Source organism: Dromiciops gliroides, chromosome 3, assembly GCF_019393635.1.
Source record: "Dromiciops gliroides isolate mDroGli1 chromosome 3, mDroGli1.pri, whole genome shotgun sequence".
NCBI classification, from domain to species: Eukaryota; Metazoa; Chordata; class Mammalia; order Microbiotheria; family Microbiotheriidae; genus Dromiciops; species Dromiciops gliroides.
In genome coordinates, this window is record NC_057863.1 from 484,985,490 (window position 1) to 485,009,227 (window position 23,738).

Below are 23,738 nucleotides of genomic sequence, written 5' to 3' on the forward strand. Positions count from 1 at the left end.
CTGTAGCATGTTATTTTTCACTTTATTTCTTTCACTTTTTCTTTATTTGAGTTTCTTATTCAAAATGACTAATATGGTAATGTTTTATATAATCCACACATGTTATAATCTATATCTGATTGCTCAACGCCTCAGGGAAGGGGGAGGGGAGGGCAGGAAGAATTTGGAACTCAAAACTTTAAATCAACTGTTATTAAAATAAAAAAATAAAAATAAAGACATACACAAAGTAAAACTGGATGGAAACCATATTAACTGCACAAGTGAATCAGAAAAGCAGGATTGCCATCATGTATTAGAGAAAGCAAAAATAAATATCTGTATGACTCTTGGGGGCTAGGGGCAAGGTGGATAAATGGGATATTATGGTGATGTAAAGAAACAGAAAACATCAACCAAAAAATGATTGTTTAATCAAAGAAGAAGTCACACACAGTGACACAAAGGATACAGGAAGGGAAAAAAAAAATCACTCATGAGGGTGGGATTTGTAATCAAAGAAAACTCCATGAAGACATGGCAGTGTATCAAGCCCTCAGTGGAGGAGAGAGAGGCAGAGAGAGAACATACCCTTTTCAGCATGCTATAGCAAATTCAAATGCACAGGAACAGGAGAATGTATGGTAGGTAGGTATTGGATAGAGCTTTAGTCCTGGAGTATGGAGAGACCTGAGTTCAAATCAGCTTCAGACATTCACTACTGTGTGATCATAAGCAAGTCACTTAAACCTCTGCCTCAGTTTCCTGTACTGTGAGATTGGTATAACAGTACCTGCCTCCTAGGATTGTTGTGAGGATCAAATGAGATGATCTTTGTAAAGCTCTTTGCAAACCTTAAAAGTGGTTATATATGAGCTCAGTCCAATCTGACTGGAGTGTAGAGTGGTGAAGTGGAGTATATAATGTGAAACAAGGCTAAAATCCAGGTTGGAGACATATTTTAAAGGGTCTTGAATATGAATCAAGAAATTTTTATTTGATTTACCATAGTTTAGTAGAGCACCACTGAGAACTTAGGGGCATGGCAGGGGTATGAGTTGTTACATTAGGAACATATTTCATAGTGGTATGAAGGTTGGGTTGGGCTGGAGAGACGGAAAACTGGTCCAGAGAATTGGACCACCATAGATGTGCTTGGAATGAACTAAGCCTCTGACTCTTCACTCCCTAAATCCATTTTCCCCCATCTATTTCCCACCCTATGGTACCCTCTCCCCCACCTTCTACTATTCCCCTGGAAATTCTATTAAGTGTTTGTCAGAGACTATCCTGTTATTCCATTTAGCATCCCTATGACTTCATTGATTAAAACACCCTTCTCTGGCTACCATTTCCTGTTTGTTGTCTCTGCCATTAAACCAAGCTTCTTGAGGGAGAGAATGTCTCTGCTTTTATATTCCACTCTCTAGCACTTACCACAGTGCTTGGCTCTGTTGTTAACTGCCTAAAAATGAATTTCATTCATTTATTCATTCACTGAATTACACTGTTAGAGTGAGAGTGGAGAGAGGGACAGATACATGTTGTAAAGGCAGACTTCATTGGGAAAAGCCATGAAACTCCAAGATTTTGATTCTGAGTGATTGAGAAAATATTAGTACCATCAGGAGTAATAGAGAAGCTAGGAAGAGATATTGGTTTGTAAGGAGAATTCTGAATTCTCCTGGATATGGTGAGCTTGAGGTATCAGTGAGATACCAAGTTATCCTTCCCAGAGGTTTAGGATGAGGTTAGAAAGGCAGGAAGACAAGTTAAACTATGTTTAACAAGTTAAACTATGGCTTCTTCACGAGCTTTATAGGTATCAGGCTATGCCCCTCAAGCATAATTTCTTAAATTTCTACATTTCCTGGGACATTCAGCATAGTTCTTCAATAGTTTGGAAAGAGAATTGATAGGAGACAGGATGAACTCTGGCTTCTAGAAACATTCAGCCAACAACCCCATCTCCAAGGACACTTCCTGATTGAAACAGCTCTTTCTTCTCTTTGGTTCAGAGGGGGTGTGTGTGTGTGTGTGTGTGTGTGTGTGTGTGTGTGTGTGTGTGTATCACAGTGAGATGAAAACTTTTGTTTTCAGCAGCCCCAGAGAAAATTTTACTTGAATTGAGTTGTAATTTATCTTAACTTATTTAAGATATTGGGCAGCTAGGTGCACAGTGGATAGATTGCTGGGCCTGGAGTCAGAAGACTTAACTTCTTGAGTTTAAATTTGGCCTCAGACACTTAATAGCAACATGACCCTGGGTAAGTGATTTACCCCTGTTATCTCGGTTTCCTCATCTGTAAAAATTAGCTTAGAGAATGAAATGGCAAACCACTCCAGTATTTTTGCCAAGAAAACCCCAAATGGGGTCATGAAGAGTCAGACATGACTGAAAAATGACAGAAAAACAACAATAAAAAGTGGTAATTAGTGCAGCCTTTATTTTAGAAACCTAATTCTTTGTAAAAAGTCCTTTGCTATGAAGACCTGAATATCCTAAATAATTTCTCTTGTCTATCTAAAAATTATAGACAATTTATTTTGTGTGGTGTTTTAAATGAAGAATTTTCACATCTTCAAATTTGACTTTTATTGCCATTTATCAGATGATCATAGAGTTGTAAATACTTACATTTTTGAAGCATGAGTAATGCATCTCTGAAATAATGTTAGAAAAGAACTTCTGACTATGAAGTTCAGCTTTCCTTTCTTCCATAGAGCATTCAAACTAAGCTGCTTGGGAAGAATTGGGTATCCTTCCTATTTTAATATTTTTTTTGGTAATGATAGTCACACTGTCAGAAGGAAGGCTTTTTGTTTGTTTTTTAAATGTTTTCCCTTAAATGGAAAACTGTCTTTGGCCTGGCGAAAGATTTCAATTATTTTTATGTTTTTGATGTTGCTAGGCAAATGTGAAATTAAACAAACCAATACTTATTTGTATTTATCTTCATCTTAAATACAAAGAGCATATGGTGCATATCTAGAAACACCTAAGTGGTTAATTGCATGTAAAATTCCTTTCCTCTTTGCCAGCATAAACAACCGATAAAATATTTACATTCTCTGTCATGCTAGATTTATTTATGACTTTGTAACTAAAACACAGAAGTGTTATAATTGAAACTTTAATCTTTTGATTGAGTCATTTTCTAAGAAATTTAAATAGTTTCAGTTTGTCTGACAGCTGCAGCTTAAGATTCATTGATTTAAAGCATGCGAAATTGTATCACTGCTTTGGTTTTGTTTTTATACTAAGTCCTTTAATTCCAGTCAACACGTTAGGTTTTTGTTTTCATTTTGAAGGCCAGTGTACTATATTTAAAAAGGAAAAAAATGGTTTGTCATCCTCCTCCTCTTCCTAGTTTATAACCACTTAGCCCTCTGGGGATTACAAAGGACCTTCACATATTGCAGAATGACAGAGATATTTTGGCATAATAGTAGTAAGTTTTCTTTATACCAGTAAAATTTCACCTTGTGACATACGAATCTTAGACTTTTTTTGTTTTTATTTTTTTTTAATTATTATTCCTTAAGTCAAACTCTATGCTTTTTGTATGTGAGGAATGCATAGAAAACTCAGAGTAATACGATTTGCTCTAGAACTTATTTGAGACTGAGTTTGCTGAAAAGTCACCAAATGGTCTTCCTTACAAATAATCTTCCTTACAAGGTTGTCCAGTTCCAGGGACCCTGAAAGCAACATTGTTGTTGTTTTGTTTGTCCTTCATTCTTTTGGGGGGGGGGGCAATGAGGGTTAAGTGACTTGCCCAGGGTCACACAGCTATAAGTGTCAAATGTCTGAGGCTGGATTTGAACTCAGGCCCTCCTGAATCCAGGACTGGTGCTTTATCCACTGTGCCACCTAGCTGCCCCCTTTGTCCTTCATTCTTGAAGAGGACCATGATATCAGGGTAATGTCATGATGTGCAACAAATTCGACTTAAGTGAGGAAGGTCTGTGCAAGGTCACCAACCTCACTGTCTCCTTCAGAGCTATCTGGGTCAGTGGCAAGATATATATCAGGACTGGAGATGTCCCTGGATGTTTACAGCAGTAGGGGTTAAGTGACTTGCTCAGGGTCACTGAGATTTGAACTAGATCCTCCCAACTTAAGGGCTAGTGCTCCATCCACTGTGCCACTTAGCTGCAACATTATGCCTTCAAGTCAGAAAACCTGGGTTCAAATCCAAGCTTTGCCACTTAATACCTATTTAATCATGTGCTCTTTACAAAATCTTGGGGTCTCATCTCCGTACAGTTTTTCTCATATATAAAAATGAGGAGAGCAATGCCTGTACTACCTCTCTCACTCAGCTGGTGTTTTAAAAGTGTTTGTGAGCCTTAAAATGATATGTAAATGTGGTGTTTTTCTTTTCTTTCTTCCTTCCTTCCTTCCTTCCTTCCTTCCTTCCTTCCTTCCTTCCTTCCTTCCTTCCTTCCTTCCTTCCTTCCTTGCTTGCTTTCTGCAAGGCAATGAGGGTTAAGTGACTTGCCTGGGGTCACACAGCTAGTGAGTGTTAAGTGTCTGAGGTTGGATTTGAGCTTAAGTCCTCTGAATCCAGGCCAGTGCTTTATTCACTGCACCACCTAGCTGTCTATTTCATTTCTTATCATCAGCCTACTAGAGTGGGGACAGCTAGGTAGCAAAGTGGATAGAGCACTAGCTCTGGAGTCAGGAGGATCTGAGTTCAAATTCAGCATCACACATTTACTAGATGTGTGATTCCCAGCAAGTCATTTAACCCTGAATGCCTTGTCCTGAGCCCAAAACCAACCAACCAAACAAAACCCCAGTAGTTTTTTCTCATCTATAAAATGAGGAGAACACCTGTACTAACTCCTTCACTTAGTTGGTTTTGTTAAAAGTGATTTGTGAGGGGCAGCTAGGTGGCTCAGTGGGTAAAGCACCGGCCCTGGATTCAGAAGTACCTGAGTTCAAATCCGGCCTCAGACACTTGACACTAGCTGTGTGACCCTGGGCAAGTCACTTAACCCTCATTGCCCCCCCCCCCACACACAAAAAGTGTTTTGTGAGCCTTAAAATACTATATAAGTGTGATATTATTTCACTTCTTAGCATCAGCCTGGTAGAGGGGAGAAGGTGCTAGACCTAGAGTTAGTTAGAGGACCTGGATTTGACTCCAAACTCTGTCATTTTTACTAGTGATGTGTTCTTATCTATAAAATGGTAATAATAATACCCTTATTATTTGCTTCTCAAGGTAGTTATGTGGAAAGTGTTTTACAAATCTTAAGTTACTGTATAAAAAAGCTGTTATTGTCAAGGAATTTGGAGTGTTTATACCATTATCTCTGTAGCTAAGTGGTGCAGTGGATAGAGAACTGGGCCTGGAGTCAGGAAAACTCATCTTGAGTTCAGATCTGGCCTCAGATGTGTGACCCTGAGCAAGTCACTTAACCCTGTTTACCTCAGTTTCCTCATTTGTAAAATGAACTGGAGAAATGACAAAGCATTCTAGTATCTTTGCCAAGAAAACCCCAATGGGTCATAAAGAATCAGACACTATTAAAAGGACTGGACAATCATTATCTCTATTTAAAGATACAATCCAGTCCTGAGATTCTCAATAACCCCTTCCCCTACTGCCCTCACTTCATTCCCAAATAGGATAACTCATTTAATGATAACAATTCTAACAGTTACCATCTGGTTACAACCCAGTTCTAAATAATCACACTGGAGACCACTTAAGAGCCTTACTCTGTATAAACTAGAGATGGGATGAATGCTATATTTATATTGGCTTCATTTCACAAATACTGCCCTTGATCCTTTATTTGAATTGCATAACAAGTGCTCTGTAGATACTGTAAATAGTCAAATGATGATTCCAGGTTCAGGAACCTTATTTCCAACTCTGGTGAGATTTCTTTATATTGCAGCATTAAAGCATTTTTAACACTGCAGAGGCCTCTTTAAAGGCAGAATTTTCATCAAAATACTATGAAATTTATGGGTAAAGGTAGTCCTGGAGATCACAGCTTCATCATCCTTATTGATGAGAAAACTAAGACCTCCCAGAATGAAATGATTTGTTCTAGGTCAAATTTTGTTGTTTAGTAATTCAGTCATGTCTGACTCTTCATGAACCTGTTGACCATACTGTCTGTGGCATTCTTTTTGGCAAAGATATGAAGTGGTTTGCCATTTCCTTCTCCAGTGTATTTAGGCAAACAGGCTAAGTGACTTGCTCGGGGTCACATAACTAGTAAGTAAGTGTCTAAGGTCAGATTTGAACTCAGATCTTACCAACTCCAAGCCCACCACTCTATCCATTGAACCACCTAGCTGCCCCCTTGAGGTCAAACAGCCAGTTATAATTATTTTCTGTGGAATAAATCTTTGACAAACTGTTCAACATTCATATATTTATGTTTAGATGGATGTTTTTAATCCTCTTATCTGTTAGAAGAATGTTTACATTTAGTAATATATCAAAGGGGCAGCTAAGTGGCACAGTGGATAAAGCACCAGCCCTGGATTCAGAAGGACCTGAGTTCAAATCTGGCCTCAGACACTTGACACTTAACTAGCTGTGTGACCCTGGGCAAGTCACTTAACCCTCATTGCCCTGCAAAAAAAAAATAATAATAATAATATATCGAAAGAATGAATAGAAATATGCCCTTTTAAAATATTAGTAGTCTTCACATATTGTGATCACTAAGATATGGAAGCCAGATTGATAATTGAAAATTACTCAAAAGTCAAAACTCCAAACTCTTGAAAGCAGCTCAGTTTTCATGTCTTCCTGTCTCTGTCAGAAGTTTAAGCATTAAAGAAGATTGTTAAGCCCATAGATTGGCGAATATCTAAATAAATTGCGGTGCATAAGTATAATGAAATATTGCTATACCATCTGTTTCAAACACTGAATATGAAGAATTCAGAGAAGCATGGAAAAAATTATATAAACTAAAAGGTGAAGTAAGCAGAACCAGGAAAATAGTATACTCAATAATTCTATAGTGTAAATGGATAGAGCAATAACAGCGCCACAAACTGAACAGTTTTGTGATTGTGATGACCAAGTTTGGCTCTGAAGGAACTATGGGAAATATGTGTCTTACTCTTTGTGAAGAAGTAGGGGACTATGGGTATGGAACATTGCATATGGTATGTTGGTCAGTTTTACTAAACTATTATTCTCTTTTATTCTTTGTTATGAGGGATGGCTCTCTTGTAGGGTAGGGAAGGACAGATCGTATTTGGAAATAAAAATGGTATAAAAAGAAAAGATCTTAATAAAAAAATTTAAAAGAAGATTTAGCATTTGGGGGGCTCTGGTAATGTTATAACTATAGCTATCTTGTGTTAGGCATGACCAGTACTGAAGCTACAATGTCTCCTGCATCATTAGCAGACCTCACAGTGTAGAGCTAGTTGCAGATAGTCCTTGAGGAAAAGGAACTTAACTGAGAACTTTCCAAGGTAAGTACTGACCCCATAAAAGCAGCAGTTTTGGCAGAGGATTATGGCAATCAAGAATAACTGTCTGGAGGACTTGGAAAGTGTTAGACTCAAGGGAACAAGGTCCATAATTTCATTGGTTGAAGGAACTTCCTAGACTAATGCAGATTTCCATCCCTCTGTGCTTTGGTTGACAGTGTTCATTAGTTGTTGTGATGAACAATTTACCATGGGACAGTCTTATTGGGATAAATTGTTTATAACCTAGCTCAGCAGGTTCTTAGATGACAGGCATACTAGTTATCAGTGAGCCCTTACCTAAAGCCTTTCTAGCTTTTATATAAGCTGCCAGAGCACGCGATTGTAAGGTCCCAGGGTCACCCTTATTACACAGTCCCAAGTATCTATATATTTAATTTATAAACCAAGGTACTATATTTTATTTTAATTTCATTACCACTACACTTATTTTTATATATTTAGTATATTTTTAGTGTTTAGTAATTTTAGTGTGTAAATTGGGAAAAGATCAAATGAAAATTAACAAATGATCCTGAAAGATAAAAAGATACTTAGAAAAAGAAAGGTGGAGCTGGTTTAAGAAAATGTATTCATGGGGGCAGCTAGATGGCACAGTGGATAGAGCACCGGCCCTGGAGTCAGGAGTACCTGAGTTCAAATCCGACCTCAGACACTTAACACTTACTAGCTGTGTGACCCTGGGCAAGTCACTTAACCCCAATTGCCCTGCAAACAAAACAAAGCAAAACAAAACAAAACAAAACAAAAAAACAAACAAGAAAATATATTCACGTGAGAAACAGTTCTTAACAGTGTTTAGTATGCCCCTTAAGCGAAGATTTGGGTTTGGTTTTGTTTTTCCAACAAAGGCATTGTCATTGTCTGTTCTCGGTGACTTGCCCGAACCACCAGGGGTCTACCTGAGAAAGTTGGCTAATTTCTTGTACCATAAGATTCTTTCTTTAACGTTATACTTGCATTCAAGTATAATACACCCAAACAGTTTGTCCTGGTACCATTTATACACCTATATCTATAAAGCATATATTCATTAATTGTAAAATAGAAGACCCAGCAAGTTATATTTCTTTTTCTTTTCTTTTCTTTCTTTTTTTTTTTTTTTACGGGGCAATGGGAGTTAAGTGACTTGCCCAGGGTCACACAGCTAGTAAGTGTCAAGTGAATGAGGCCGGATTTGAACTCAGGTACTCCTGACTCCAGGGCCAGTGCTCTATCCACTGCGCTACCTAGCTGCCCCCAAGTTATATTTCTTTAATAGTCATTATCTGAGGCAGCTAGGTAGCGCAGTGGATAGAGCACTGGCCCTGGAGTCAGGAGTACCTGAGTTCAAATCCGGCCTCATTCACTTGACACTTACTAGCTGTGTGACCCTGGGCAAGTCACTTAACTCCCATTGCCTCAAAAAAAAATAGTCATTATCTTCAGATTTAAAACTTGTGGATCATGCAATCGTTCTTGTTACCTGTGTATTTTTCTGTGTCTAACCGCAGCTTTGTATTAGTTTAATGAATGATAGAGAACTGTCTTAGAGCATTTAGAAAAGCCCAGACATTTAAAATCCAAACTCAAACAGTATTTGAAATGATTTGTACAATTATTGTAATAATTTTTTTCCACTTAAGCCAGAGTACAGTTTGAACAACCATTTCACAGTACTAATTCAAACAAATGAAAGCAATGAATGTCTATAAATCAAGTGATGGTTTATTTTTTTTAAGTATTTTATTATTTTCCGGTTACGTATAAGGATAGTTTTCAACATTTGTTTTCACAGGATTTTTAGTTCCAAATTTTTTTCTCCCATCCTTTCTTCCCTCCCTCCTCACCAAGATAGAAAGCAGTCTGATATAGGTTGTATCTGTAAAATCACATTAAACATAGTTCTACATTAGTCATCTTGTGAAAGAAGAATCAGAGCACAAGGGAAAAACCTCAAAAAAAGAAGGGAAAAAACCAGTCCAAAAGCAGAAACAGTATGGTTCAATCTGCATTCATAATTCACAGTTCTTTTTTCTGGAAGTTGAGAACATTTTCTATCATGAGTTCTTTGAAACTGTTTTGGATCATTGCACTGCTGGGAAGAGCCATGTTGTTGTTACTGTGTACAGTGTTCTCCTGGTTTAGCTCCTCTCAGTCAGCATCAGTTCATGTAAGTCCTTCCAGGTTTCTCTGAACTCCTCCTGCTCATCATTTCTTACAGCACAATAGTATTCCATTGCACTCATATACCACAACTTGTTTAGCCAACTGATGGGCATTCCCTTGATTTCCAATTCTTTGCCACCACAAAGAGAGCTTCTATAAATATTTTTGTTCATGTGGATCCTTTTCCTTTTTCTATGGTCTCTTTGGGATACAGACCTAGCAGTGGTACCACTGGGTCAAAGGGTGTGATCAGTCCCATAGCCCTTTGGGCATAGTTCCAAATTGCTCTCCAGAATGGTTGGATCAGTTCACAGCTCCACCAACAATGCATTAGTATTCCAATTTTTCCACAGCTTCTCCAACATTTATTATTTTCCTTTTTTTGTCATAGGTGGTACCTCAGAGTTGTTTTAATTTGCATTTCTCTGATCAATAGTGATTTAGAACATTTTTTCATATGGCAATAGATAGCTTTGACTTCTTCATCAGAAAACTGCCTGTTCATATCCTTTGACCATTTCTTAACTGGGGAATGACTTGGATTCTTATAAATTTGATTTAGTTCCCTATGTATTTTAGAAATGAGGCCTGTATCAGAAATACTGGCTGTAAAAATTGTTTCCCAGTTTTCTGCCTCCCTTCTAATTTTGGATGCATTGCTTCTGTTTGTACAAAACCTTTTAAATTTAATGTAATCAAAGTCTTCCATCTTGCATTTCATAATTTTCTCTATCTCTTGTTTGGACATAAATTGTTTTCCTCTCCATAGATCTGAGATATAAACTATTCTTTCCTCTCCTAATTTATCTATACTATCACCCTTTATGTCTAAATCTTGAACCCATTTTGACCTTATTTTAGTATAAGGTGTTAGATGTTGGTCTATGCCTAATTTCTGCCATACTATCTTCCAGTTTCCCCAGCAGTTTTTGTCAAATACTGAGTTTCTATCCCAGGAGCTGGATTCTTTGGGTTTATCAAACAGTAGATTACTATAGTCATTTACTACTGTGTCTCCTGTGCCTATCCTATTCCATTGATCCTCCACTCTATTTCTTAGCCAGTACCAAATAGTTTTGATGACTGCTGCTTTATAGTATAGGTTCAAATTTGGTACGGCTAAGCCCACCTGGCTGTGCATTTTTTTTTCATTAGTTCCCCTGATATTCTTGATTTTTTGTTTTTCCAGATGATTTTGTTATTATTTTTTATAACTCTATAAATAATTTTTAAGTAGTCTGATTGGTATGGCACTGAATAGGTAAATTAATTTAGGTAGAATTGTCATTTTTATTATATTAGCTCAGCCTATCCATGAGCAATTGATTTTTTCCAATTACATAGATCTCATTTTATTTGTGTGAAAAATGTTTTGTAATTGTGTTCATAGAGTTCCTGGGTTTGTCTTGACAGGTAGACTCCCAAGTATTTTATATTGTCTACCATTGCTTTAAATGAAATTTCTCTTTCTATCTCTTGCTGCTGGGCTTTGTTGGTCATGTATAGAAATACTGATGATTTATGTGAGTTTATTTTATATCCTGCTACTTTGCTAAAGTTGTTAATTGTTTCAAGCAGTTTTTTAGTTGATTCTTTAGGATTCTTTAAGTATACCATCATATCATCTGCAAAGAGTGAAAGTTTTGTTTCCTCCTTACCTATTCTAATCCCTTTAATTCCTTTTTCTTCTCTTATTGCTATAGCTAACATTTTTAGTACAATATTAAATACTAGAGGTAATAATGGTCATCCCTGTTTCACCCCTGATCTTATTGGGATTGCCTCTAACTTATCCCCGTTGCATATAATGTTTGCTGATGGCTTTAGGTAGATACTGCTTATTATTTTAAGGAAAGCTCCACTTATTCCAATGCTCTCTAGTGTTTTTAATAGGAATGTGAGAATCAGAGAGCCACCACCTTGTTGAGAAAGACATTGTGAGAACCAGGACAGCTCCACCCTGAGAAGAAAGCATGTGACTAGCGTTGGAACAGTTATATCTATCGATAGAAATGCCTGTAGGTCATGTCAATCAGTGCTACCAGCCAATTAGCTTGGAGTTGTGTGTGTGTGTGTAGGGACTATGCCTGGGTGGGTGACAGGGAGCTTTGGCTTGAGAGAACAGGAGATGGGCTTTTCCATTGGAGGTCTAAGTGAGGAGCAGCTGCAGGTGCAGAGAGCTAGGGACTTTTTTTTTTTCCAGTTGTTCTCTTTACTAACCCCTAATAAATTTTAATAAATACTTAATGCCCAAAGATTGGTGCTATATGTTTCTAATTTAAGGCAACCACTCGTTAGATTTTTAGACATCATAGTTAGATTTTAAGCTTCACAGGGATGAGTGTTGTATTTTTTCAAACGCTTTCTCTGCATCTGTTGAGATAATCATATGATTTGGGTTAGTTTTCTTATTGATGTGGTTCATTATATTAATAGTTTTTCTAATGTTGAACCAGTCTTGCATTCCTGGTATAAATCCCACCTGGTCACAGTGTATTATCCTGGTGATCACTTGCTGTAATCTCCTTGCTAATATCTTATTTAAGATTTTTGCATCAATATTCATTAGGGAAATTGGTCTGTGATTTTCTTTCTCTGTTTTGGCTCTGCCTGGTTTAGGTATCAACACCGTATTTGTGTCATAAAAGGAATTTGGTGGAACTCCTTCTTCACCTTTTTTTCCAAATAGTTTGTATAGTATTGGAATTAATTGATCTTTAAAAGTTTGGAACAATTCACTTGTAAACCCTTCTGGCCCTGGAGATTTTTTCTTAGGGAGTTCATTAATGGCTTGTTCAATTTCTTTTTCTAAAATGGGCCTATTTAAGGATTGTATTTCCTCTTCAGTTAACCTGGGCAATTTGTATTTTTGTAAATATTTGTCCATTTCATTTAGATTGTCAAATTTATTGGCATACAGTTGGGCAAAATAGCTCCTAATTATTGTTTTAATTTCCACTTCATTGGTGGTGAAATCACCCCTTTCATTTTGATACTGGTAATTTGGTTTTCTTCTTTTTTAAATCAAATTAACCAAAAGGTTTATTTATTTTATTGGTTTTTTCATAAAACCAACTCTTAGTTTTATTGATTAATCCTATAGTTTTCTTGCTTTCAATTTTATTAATTTCTCCTTTGATTTTCAGGATTTCTAATTTAGTATTTAGTTGGGGATTTTTAATTTGTTCTTTTTCTAGCTTTTTTAGTTGTATGCCCAATTCATTGATTTTCTCTTTCTTTTTTTTATTCATGTAAGCATTTAGAGATATAAAATGTCCCCTAAGCACTGCCTTGACTGCATCTCATAGGTTTTGGTATGTGGTCTCATTATTGTCAGTCTCGTGGATGAAGTTATTGATTATTTCTATGATTTGTTGTTTGACCCACTCATTCTTTAGGATGAGATTGTTTAGTTTCCAATTAATTTTCAGTCTACCTTTCCATGGCTCTTTATTAGATGTAATTTTTATTGCATCATGATCTGAGAAGGATGCATTTACTATTTCTGCCTTTCTACATTTACCTATGATGTTTTTGTGCCCTAATACATGGCCAATTTTTGAGTATGTGCAAGGTACCATTGAGAAAAAGGTATATTCTTTTCTATCCCCATTCAGTTTTCTCCAGATATCTATCATATTTAACTTTTTAAATATTCTATTCACCTCTTTAACTTCTGATTTATTTTGTGGTTAGATTTATCTAATTCTGAGAGGGAAAGGTTCAGATCACCCACTAGTATAGTTTTGCTATTCCCTCTTTTAACTTATTTAACTTTTCTCCTAAGAATTTTGATGCTATACCACTCGGTGCATACATGTTTAGTATTGATATTACTTTATTATCTATCATACTTTTTAGCAAGATGTAGTTTCCTTCCTTTTCTATTTTATTAGATCTATTTTTGCTTTTGCTTTGTCTGAGATAAGAATTGCTACCTCTGCTTTTTGATATCAGCTGAAGCATATGTTTTGCTCCAACCTTTTACCTTTACTCTGTGTGTATCTTTCTGCTTCAAACGTGTTCCTTGTAAACAACATATTGTAGGATTCTGATTTTTAATCCTTTCTGCTGTTTTCTTCCATTTTATGTGAGAGTTCATCCCATTCACATTCACAGTTAAGATTATTAACTGTTTATTCCCCTCCATCTTCTTCTCCCCTTTGTTTGTACTCTTTTTTTCCCCTTTTTTCACTCTCTTCCTCTTGACCAGTGTTTTGCTTCTGACCACTGACTCCCTTAATTTGCCCTCCCTTTTATTAGCTGCCCTTCTTTTTCTTGCCCCCTTTCCCTTTTCTGTCCTCCCTTCTATCAATACCACCCTTTTCCCCTTCCCCTTTTGTTTCTTTAAAGAGTAAGCTAAGTTCTTTTAGAATAAGGTTGAAACAATGCTCACCCTTACCTTCTTTCCCTCTATTGTAATGGGTTCTTTTTGTGCCTCTTTATATGATGTAATTAGCCCCATTCCACCTCCTTCCTCTCCTCTCCATTTTTTTTATGACTGTTTCATTTTATTTCCTTTTTGTTTGTTTTTTGATTTTTTTTTTTACAGGGCAATGGGGGTTAAGTGACTTGCCCAGGGTCACACAGCTAGTAAGTATCAAGTGCCTGAGGCCAGATTTGAACTCAGGTTCTACTGAATCCAAGGTGCCTGTGCTTTATTCACTGCACCACTTAGCTGCCCCCACTAGTCTTCTTTTATTCTGCCCCTTCAGTTTCTTTATATCATCACATCAAAGTCAATTTAATAACAATACCTTAATAGAGATACAGATCTCAAGAGTTAAAAGTATTATTCTCCCTCATAGGGATGCAAGCAGTTTAATATCATTGAACAATCTTTTCCCTCCCTTGTTTACCTCTTTATATTTCTCTTCAGTCTTTTATTTGGAGATCAAATTTTCTGTTCAGTTCTGGTCTTTTTTTTTTCCAGGAAGCCTTGGAAGTCCCCTATTTCATTGAATGTCTATCTTTTCCTCTGAAAGAGAATGCTCAGTTTTGCTGGGTAGTTGATTATGGGTTGTAATCCAAGCTCCTTTGCCTTCCTTCAAGTGAAAGTTTATATTTGTTCCATAACCACTTTTCTCAACTAGTTTTCCCTCTTAAAACATGGTGTAGTCATCTAAAAATTCAAACTGAACCTTTTTTAAAGGTGGGGTTTAGATGAGCATAGCAATAAAAAATATATTGAAAAGAATAAAATGCTTTCATGGTTGTGTTGATTATCCAGAAAAGTATAATGTCCAAATGAAGTAGGATAATTCTAGTTAACACTTAACTCCTTAATTGAAACAAGAGAAGTCAGATTTATGTATTGTTAATTAAGTAGGGATATTAGGAAAAAATGGATGTTGAGATCAGTATGGTAGATCATTTCATAGTCAAGCTAGGATTAGATATGGGCTTGAGGCTTTAGAAATTAAACCCTCACTCTGACTCTAATCATATTTCATTGCTAATTTTAAGAAGCCTTATTGTTAGGACTGTTTTTAAAATCTTTAATAACTTATTACAACTACTTTATTTTAGAAATAGGTTGTTGGGGGCAGCTAGGTGGCACAGTGGATAAAGAACCGGTCCTGGCTTCAGAAGGACCTGAGTTCAAATCTGGCCTCCGACACTTGACTCTTACTACCTTTGTGTGTGACCCTGGGCAAATCACTTAACCCTCATTGCCCTGGGGGGAAAAAAAAAGAAATAGATCATTGCTTTTCTTGTCACAGAGAGGTACAAACAATGGTTGGTATGTCACTCAGACTTATATACAATGGTTATTTGAATATTAAAACACTAACTGAGCTTCTTAAATATGAGAAAATCAGCTACGTAATGCCAGCAAGACCAGGAAAGTACATCATTTTGATAACACATTCTTTATAAATGTTTTCAGTTCAAGGCCACCGTCCCGTATTCAGAGTACTAATATATAAAGCTGTGTTGGCTCATTTTTTCCGCTGTGCTGTAGGTAAGAGGTGTCAAACATGTGTCTAGCAACACTGCCAATGGTGGCCCAAACCAGATTAAAATATAATTGGGAAATATTTAACAAAATAAGTTAAAATTCCATAAAATATAAATAATATTGAATTGTTGTAGATTAGTGGCCCCATTTTTATTTGCACCACTGCTATAGGTAACTCATCATATGAAGTCAGTATGCTTCAAAATTCCAAAGTATGAGCTTCAGGTACTTCTTGTTATTCAATCTTTTTTATTTTCTCCTAAATTATTCTCAGACTTTCTTGTCATAGAGCAAACGGTCATTAGTTTAAGTGTAGGTCATGTCATTAGATTTGTATTTACCTGTGCTTATAACTCACTCCTAAAACAACCCTCTTATAATTTAAGTCCCATGAAGACTTTGAGTTGCATAATAAAGGTTAAAAACTCATAATTATTTATTGAGGTGTATCACTTCCTCTCACTAGACTCATAGTTTCGTGAGGAATGTAGCCTTGTCTTATCTAAGTTTTATATCTGCACCTAACAATTCTTTTAATCAATGTTTGTTGAAATGAATTCATTGAATTAACAGTAGTGCCATTTTCTCTCCCAAACCATGGAATAGGTTTCTATAAATAAACGCATAATTTATAGGAACACTGGTTAATAGAATCACCTGCATATTGGAATTATTTGTATAATTTTCTATTTGGCTTCTCTGTCTATTCACACCAGTGATATTGAACTCTGGATTTTAGTAGCTAAATCTAATGGCCTTTTCTCAATCCTCATCCCTCTTGACTTTTCTGTGACCTATGGTACCCTTTTTTCCCCCCTAGATATTCTCTCTTCTCCAACATTTTGTTACACAGCCCATTCTTGGTTCTTTTTTTACCTACCTGTCTGACCAGTCTTTCTCAGGCTCTTTTGCTGGATGTTTATCAGATCATGCCCACTAATTATAGCTATTCTCTAAGAGTCTCTTCTTAGTCCTTTTCTCTTTTCACTTGGTGATCTCATCTGCTGCTTTGATCCACAGCATCTCCAACTGCCTATTGGATATCTTGAATAGGATCTTCAATTCAACTTGCCCAAAATGGAACTGGTTAACTTTTTCCCAAACCCTCCCCACTTTCCAACCTTCCTGTTGTAGTTATTACCACTAAGCCATTCAGGGTCACAACATAGGTATTATCCTTAACATTCTTTACTCTGTCAATCCCATGTCCAGTCTCTTGCCAAGTCCTGTTGATTCAACCTTCAGTGTAACATTTCTGACCCTTTCTAGCCTCTAACACTGCTACTCCCCTGGTTCAGACCCTAATCACCTCCATACCTATAGTATTGCAATCATCTGCTGATCAGCTTCTGTGTTTCAAGTTTTTCCCCACTCCAGTCCATCCTTTTTAGTAATACTTAGGTACTTTTAATACACTGTAACTGCATATTAAAAATGATCATGATACTTTTGGGTCTTTTTCCCAAAGAGATCATGGAAGGGGGAAAGGGACCCACATGTACAAAAATATTTATAGCTGCTCTTTACATGGTGGCAAGGAATTGGAAGTTGAGGGGGTGCCCATCAATTGGGGAATGGCTGGACAAGTTGTGGTATATGAATACAATGGAATACTATTGTGCTATAAGAAACGATGAGCAGGAGGAGTTCAGAGAAACCTGGAGGGTCTTGCGTGGGCTGATGATGAGTTAGATGAGCAGAACTAGAAGAACATTATACACAGTATCATCAACATTGAGTGTTGATCTACCGTGATGGACTATATTCTTCTCACCAATGCAATGGCACAGAAGAGTTCCAGGGAACTCGAGATGGAAGAGGATCTCCAAATCCGGGAAAAAAAAAAATGCAGAGTGTAGATGCTGAATGAACCATACTATTTCTTTTGTTTTTGATGCTGTTGTTTTTTTTTCTATTTTGAGGTTTTTCATCATTGCTCTGATTTTTTTCTCTTGTAACATGACTAATGCAGAAGTAGGATTAATGTTATTTTATATATATATATATATATATATAAAACCTATATCAGATTGCCTGCTGTCTAGGGGATGGGGGGAGGGAGGGGAGGGAGGGGAGGGAGGGAGAAAAATCTGAAATTGTAAAGCTTGTATAAACAAAAGTTGAGAACTATCTTTACATGTAACGGAAAAAAATAAAATACTTTATTAATTAAAAAAAATGATGGTGATGATTAATATTGTCTGACTTATTTGGTTACATTTGAAGTTGTTCAAGACTGCTTGGCTTTCTATAGATTTCAGCCAAAGTATTATAAGATTTCTTTTTCTTGCTAACCACAAATGGGGAAGGAGGGGGAACCCTGTTGCATGAGGAATTTTGGAAATTTTTCAGACAAGATAATCAGGCAAGATTGATGATATGTTGATAGAAAACAGGCAACTTTAATAATTTCATTGGATCAGTCACATACCTTATTTATGTTAGTTACACGGTACAAAATACAGGCAGTAACATGACCTGCAAATGACATATTATTGTAAGCCCTGGGCTACAGAATCTGTAGCTATTTAATAAACTTCTGGAATGTCTTCATGAAACTTATGGAAGAGGTTATTATATGTTCCTAGAGTTAAAGGTGTTTTAGCCATCTTTATTAACTTAGTTATATCTTACCAACAATATTGCCTTTAGAAAGATATATTTCCTAATTGTGTATGTCTAGCTTTTATGCCTTTTAGACAACTTTAAGGGAAAGTTAATAGGTAGGATTTTAAAATTAAATTGGAGACATCTTTCAGCACAGAAATTAGAAAATAAGTTTGAAATACAAGAGCTTTGCAATCTAAGGAAGTTGAGAAAGTACTATTTAAGTTATTATTAGGTGACTATTTTTTTCTAAACTAACTTAAGTTGTTATTCTTCCTTATATCAGAGATCATGAGTTACCAAACCAAAAAGGGGATATGAGGACTACTGACTTGTATTTTACTCTAATTTATAAATTTTATTTTTGCCTTCTTTCAAACATTAGAATAATTTCCCAGTTTACCCATACTTCTCTCTCCATGGAAATCTGCCTTATTACCAAAAAAAAAAAAAAAAGAAGAAGAAGAAGAAGCAGCAGCAGCAAAATCCAACTGAGGAAGTTGCAGTATTTGGAAAAGATATTCACCATTTCTTTTATTTTAAAATGTATGAATGTCATGATTTGACCTTGTGAATTCTTTTTTTTTTTAATTTTTAAAAATGTTTGGAAATATGTACAACTTTGATACAGTTTCTGTGACACTTCTTGTAAAACCTGTTACAATGTCTATCTAGAAGCACTTTTGAGAAGTTATGTGACCAGAAGCCAATTAAGCCTAATAGGTGTGATAAAATAATGGGATTTGGCAGACACCCAGGGGCCCCCACCTGAAGATTGATTAAATTAGGTGAGACTGAGAGACTGACTGAGAACCTACTTAAGATTGATTAAATTGAGACCACACCTCGCTGGCCATGAGTGGGGTGTTCTTCTCAGAGGCTGTGGACTACAGCATCAAGAGACCACCCTCAACCAATCAGCTTGAAGGACCTCCCCTTCCGGGGAGGGAGACAGGAAGTAGGAAGGTGAGGCTGGCTCGCTGGATTGGCCCTTTTTCGTCTGGGACTTTGGGTTGGTGAGGGAGAGGAGAGGAGAGGAGAGGAGAGGAGAGGAGAGGAGAGGAGAGGAGAGGAGAGGAGAGGAGAGGAGAGGAGAGGAGAGGAGAGGAGAGGAGAGGAGAGGAGAGGAGAGGAGAGGAGAGGAGAGGAGAGGAGAGGAGAGGAGAGGAGAGGAGAGGAGAGGAGAGGAGAGGAGAGGAGAGGAGAGGAGAGGAGAGGAGAGGAGAGGAGAGGAGAGGAGAGGAGAGGAGAGGAGAGGAGAGGAGAGGAGAGGAGAGGAGAGGAGAGGAGAGGAGAGGAGAGGAGAGGAGAGGAGAGGAGAGGAGAGGAGAGGAGAGGAGAGGAGAGGAGAGGAGAGGAGAGGAGAGGAGAGGAGAGGAGAGGAGAGGAGAGGAGAGGAGAGGAGAGGAGAGGAGAGGAGAGGAGAGGAGAGAGAGGAGAGGAGAGGAGAGGAGAGGAGAGGAGAGGAGAGGAGAGGAGAGGAGAGGAGAGGAGAGGAGAGGAGAGGAGAGGAGAGGAGAGGAGAGGAGAGGAGAGGAGAGGAGAGGAGAGGAGAGGAGAGGAGAGGAGAGGAGAGGAGAGGAGAGACCTCTTGCTGAATTTATCAGTAAATCTTAGCTAGTTTCCCCCCCAAACTGGGGGGGTGGGCAGCGCAGGTAAGGACACACATGAGATTTTAAACATCACATAGGCAATCTATGCCATCAAAGAGGAGAGGGGGTTCATTTAAGGGTGTTTTCCCTACTCTATGGTATTCAGATGGTGACAAAATATGATACAGTTTCATTCATCATCTTCTTCCTCATCCTCCTCTTCTTCCTCCTCTACCTTTTCTGGGTGACTTTAGCTGCCCCCTTTGCCCCATTGAACTTCCCTTTTGACTTATAATCCGTGGCATCCTTCTCATATTTCTTCTTCAGTTTGGCTGCCTTATTATTATAACGTTGCACTGTCACTCAGGTTGTTCCACATTTTGCCAAGCTTCTTTGCCACATCCCCAGTGCATATGCCAGGGTTTGTAGACTTGATCTTGGGATGAAATTCTGAACAGAACAAGGAGAAGCCAGATAGTGGCTGTTTGGTTGAGTTGGGATCCTTCTTCTTGCTACCTTTTGCTGGCCCATAGTCTTTCATTTCTCTATCATATTGTACCTTATCAGCTTTTGCCATCTCATCAAACTTGGATTTCTCTTTCCCCAACAGTCTTCCACCTCTCATAGCACTTTTTAGAAAACTCTGCAATTAACAGGAACCTCCTGATTCTTCTTCTTATGCTCTTCCTAGCAAGTGTGCACAAAGAAGGCATAAGCAGACATCTTGCCCTTTGGTTTCTTGGGGTTAGCTTTAGCCATGGTGAATTCTGTTTTGTTTACTAGTCTGGGCAGCGAAGGTCACGACTGACCTTGTGAATTCTTTTTTTGGGGGGTGGGGGGCGGGCAATGAGGGTTAAGTGACTTGCCCAGGGTCACACAGCTAGTAAGTGTCAAGTATCTGAGGCCTGCTTTGAACTCAGGTCCTCCTGACTCCAGGGCTGGTGCTTTATCCACTGCGTCACCTAGGTGCCCCCTAGGTAGCTTATTCTTTTAGGCTTTTCCTAGCATGGGAACTCTTCAGACAGATTCTGCCAATCTCAAAGTGTGCCCAGTTGAAAATCACCTATCTTTCATCCCAGAGAAGTTAGTCAATATTTTTTTTAAATGTTTAAATGTTTGTTCTAGGCACTGTGCTAAATATTGGGAATGCAAAGAGAGGAAAAAGTCATCAAGGAGAGAAAACATTTAAGAGAACTAAGTTCATACAAAATATATGCAGAGAAAATACAAGATAATCTTAGGGGGGAAGGCACTAGCCTACATAAGTTCAGAGAAGTTCATCACCAGAAAAACAGTTAACAGGTGATTCTCTGCCCCCCCCCTTGTCCGTAGAAACCTATAAAAGATCAAAAACACAAGCTGACCCTAAACTTTGTGACCAACTTCTGCTTCCATAGTATTATTGGCAAATTGCTAGGAATTACACTCCTGATAAACCATCTATAAACAGTAATTTAACTTTTGATATTCCTTGGAGGATGCTGTCTAAACTCTTATTTTGGTCATGGTTTTCAGGTAGTCCAATAATTTATCTGTTTTCTAGGTCAGCTGTTTTTCCAAGGAGATATTTCATATTTCCCTTTTTAAAAAATTCATTTGTATTTGCTTTACTGTGTCTTGGTTTCTCATAAAGTCACTAGCTTCCATTTGTTCAATCCTAATTCTTAGGCAATCATTTTCTTCAGAGAACTTTTGTACCTCCTTTTCCATTTGGCTTTTCAAGCTGTTGACTTTTTTTCTCATCACTCTCCTGCATTGCTCTCATTTCTCTTTCCATTCTTTCCTCCACCTCTCTAAGTCTTCCTTCCTTCTCTCCTACTTCCTCTTCAAAGTCTCTTTTGAGAGCTTCTATGACCTGAGACCAATTCATATTTTTCTTGGAAGCTTTGGATGTAGAGGCCCTGAGGTTGTTATCCTCTTCTGAGGATGCACCTGGATCTTTCTTGTCTCTAAAGAAACTTTCAACAATTCTCGACTTCCTTTGCTTGCTCATCTTGCCATCTTTTACTTGACTTTTAGTGGGGCTCTACTTCCAAGCTACAGTGTCCCAAGCTTCAGAGGGTCCCAGGTGTTTCAGTTTGAGGGAAGGCAGGTTTTTTTTCTCTCCTGGCCTGTTCTCTGGTCTGAAGATAACCTCAAGCCAACTTGCTAATTATCCAGCCAGCAGAATTATGTGTGCTGTGGTTCTTAGCTTCTCATGAGCCTGCACCCCCTCCCCGACCTGGGCTTCCTGCAGCTTAGGATTTCTTCCTGTTTCCCTGCTGGGGTGGGATAGCTGAATTCCTCCTTAGGTCCTGCAGACACCCCTGTATTCCCTCCCTCCCCCCAACAGCCGTTCAGCCCTCTCACCTGACCATAAGCTTAGTTCTAGAAGACACTGGTGCTGAAGCTGATTTGGAGGCTCGGGGGTAAGTTTCTCTGGTGCAGCATGCCTGGGGTCTGTGTTAGCGTGATTGTGGGGTTGGACTCTCCTCGCAGCCCAGCACTGCCCCCTTTAATCTGTCTATGAATGGAAAACAATCTCAGCCTGACTTTTTGTGGGTTTTACAACTCCAGGGCTTGTTTTATTGCTTTTGGGGGGTAATTGTGTCAGGAGCTCTCTGTGTTTAATGTCTTTCCTCCACCATCTTGGCTCTGCCCCTGCTTGATATTCCTAATATATATCCTTTGCCACATGATCAGTAAATTGACACATTATGGGAGGAACTCTATCAAATTTGCATTCTATATCCTAGCTATAAATGAAAGCATAAAATATAAGGAAGTTATAGTAGAATGGAAGGGTAGCTCATAGTTTATCCTTGTAGAGGTGAATTACAAAGTTGGCAGAGTTGCTTTCCCTATGCATTTGAAAGGCCTTGAAGTACTCATGATGACCATAAGCAGTCTACCACAGTGTGAACTGCTACTTACACATCATTATCTGCAGCATAAGCTGAAGAAATAGAAACAATTTCCTGAGGAATTTGACAAGATCATTAACACTAGGTCAGCATACACCTTGATAGTCTCAGAGACTTCAACCTTTCAGGGGAATACAACCAGGAACCATGTTAAAAACGCAATGTGTTGTTTGGAAATGAAAGATGCCAAAATGTTTGAAGACTGCTTTAAAAAATCTCATTCATATATTGTGTGTGTGTGTGTGTGTGTGTGTGTGTGTGTATACACAGACACACACACACACAAATACTTTTTAAAAGGAGTTGGAACAATCCAGACATGGACACTGATCAACATCATAAAAATGAAATCATCTGTGTTTTATTAACTCTCAGGAAACAAATGGTTACTGGCATAGTCCTTGTCAGTGTCTCTAAGTATGCTCAGTCATGTTGTTGGCAGAGTAGAACAGAGGTCAAAATAGATATCAAAACAGAAAAAAGAAGAGATATGAGAAGAAAGTGCTACTATTGCACCAGCTCTGACCTGACTTGGTTTAAGCAAGCTATGGACTCTGGAACATGGAGAATTGGAAATTTAAAAAGTTTAACCAATGCCAACTATTCATAACAATGGAAAAGCCAAAGGACCTTAGAAGAATCTCCTTTTCAAGCAAAGAGACATGGCAGCCAAGTTAGCTTTGACTGATAAGTTGTTTTGCAAAATACCAAAAGGGTAGCTGAGGCCTACAACTAGTACTGCATTACAAAACCACACAAAGCCATTGAGGCAGAAAATGAGCCTGCAGAGATCTTGGCTTGAGCTCTAATTCAGATCGTTCCACACACCTGCTTCTCAATAGCCTAGAGAAGCTCTTGATGGTGCTATATTGTCTTCTTGTCAGTCTGGTCCCCTCTGGTGGTCTGAGTTAGTCATAGGTGTCAATCATCTTATTTGAAGGCTTCCCGAAAGACTTTCCCAAGCAAAAATATTTCCTTTGCTGCTTCCCTGGTGGATCTGTGGGGTTGGCATGTTTATCTAAATTGTCCTGTTTTGTTGTTGTTATTTTTATGAAAATGTCCCT

At 37.9% G+C, this 23,738-nt stretch overlaps 1 protein-coding gene and 1 pseudogene across 1 annotated transcript in view; one reads left to right on the forward strand and one right to left on the reverse strand.

Annotated features, from left to right (window-relative positions):
• The window catches only part of LOC122747808 (mitochondrial intermediate peptidase), a 181,888-nt gene that overhangs the window by 98,435 nt on the left and 59,715 nt on the right, over window positions 1-23,738 (forward strand).
• On the reverse strand, window positions 19,962-20,530 carry LOC122750544 (annotated as a pseudogene).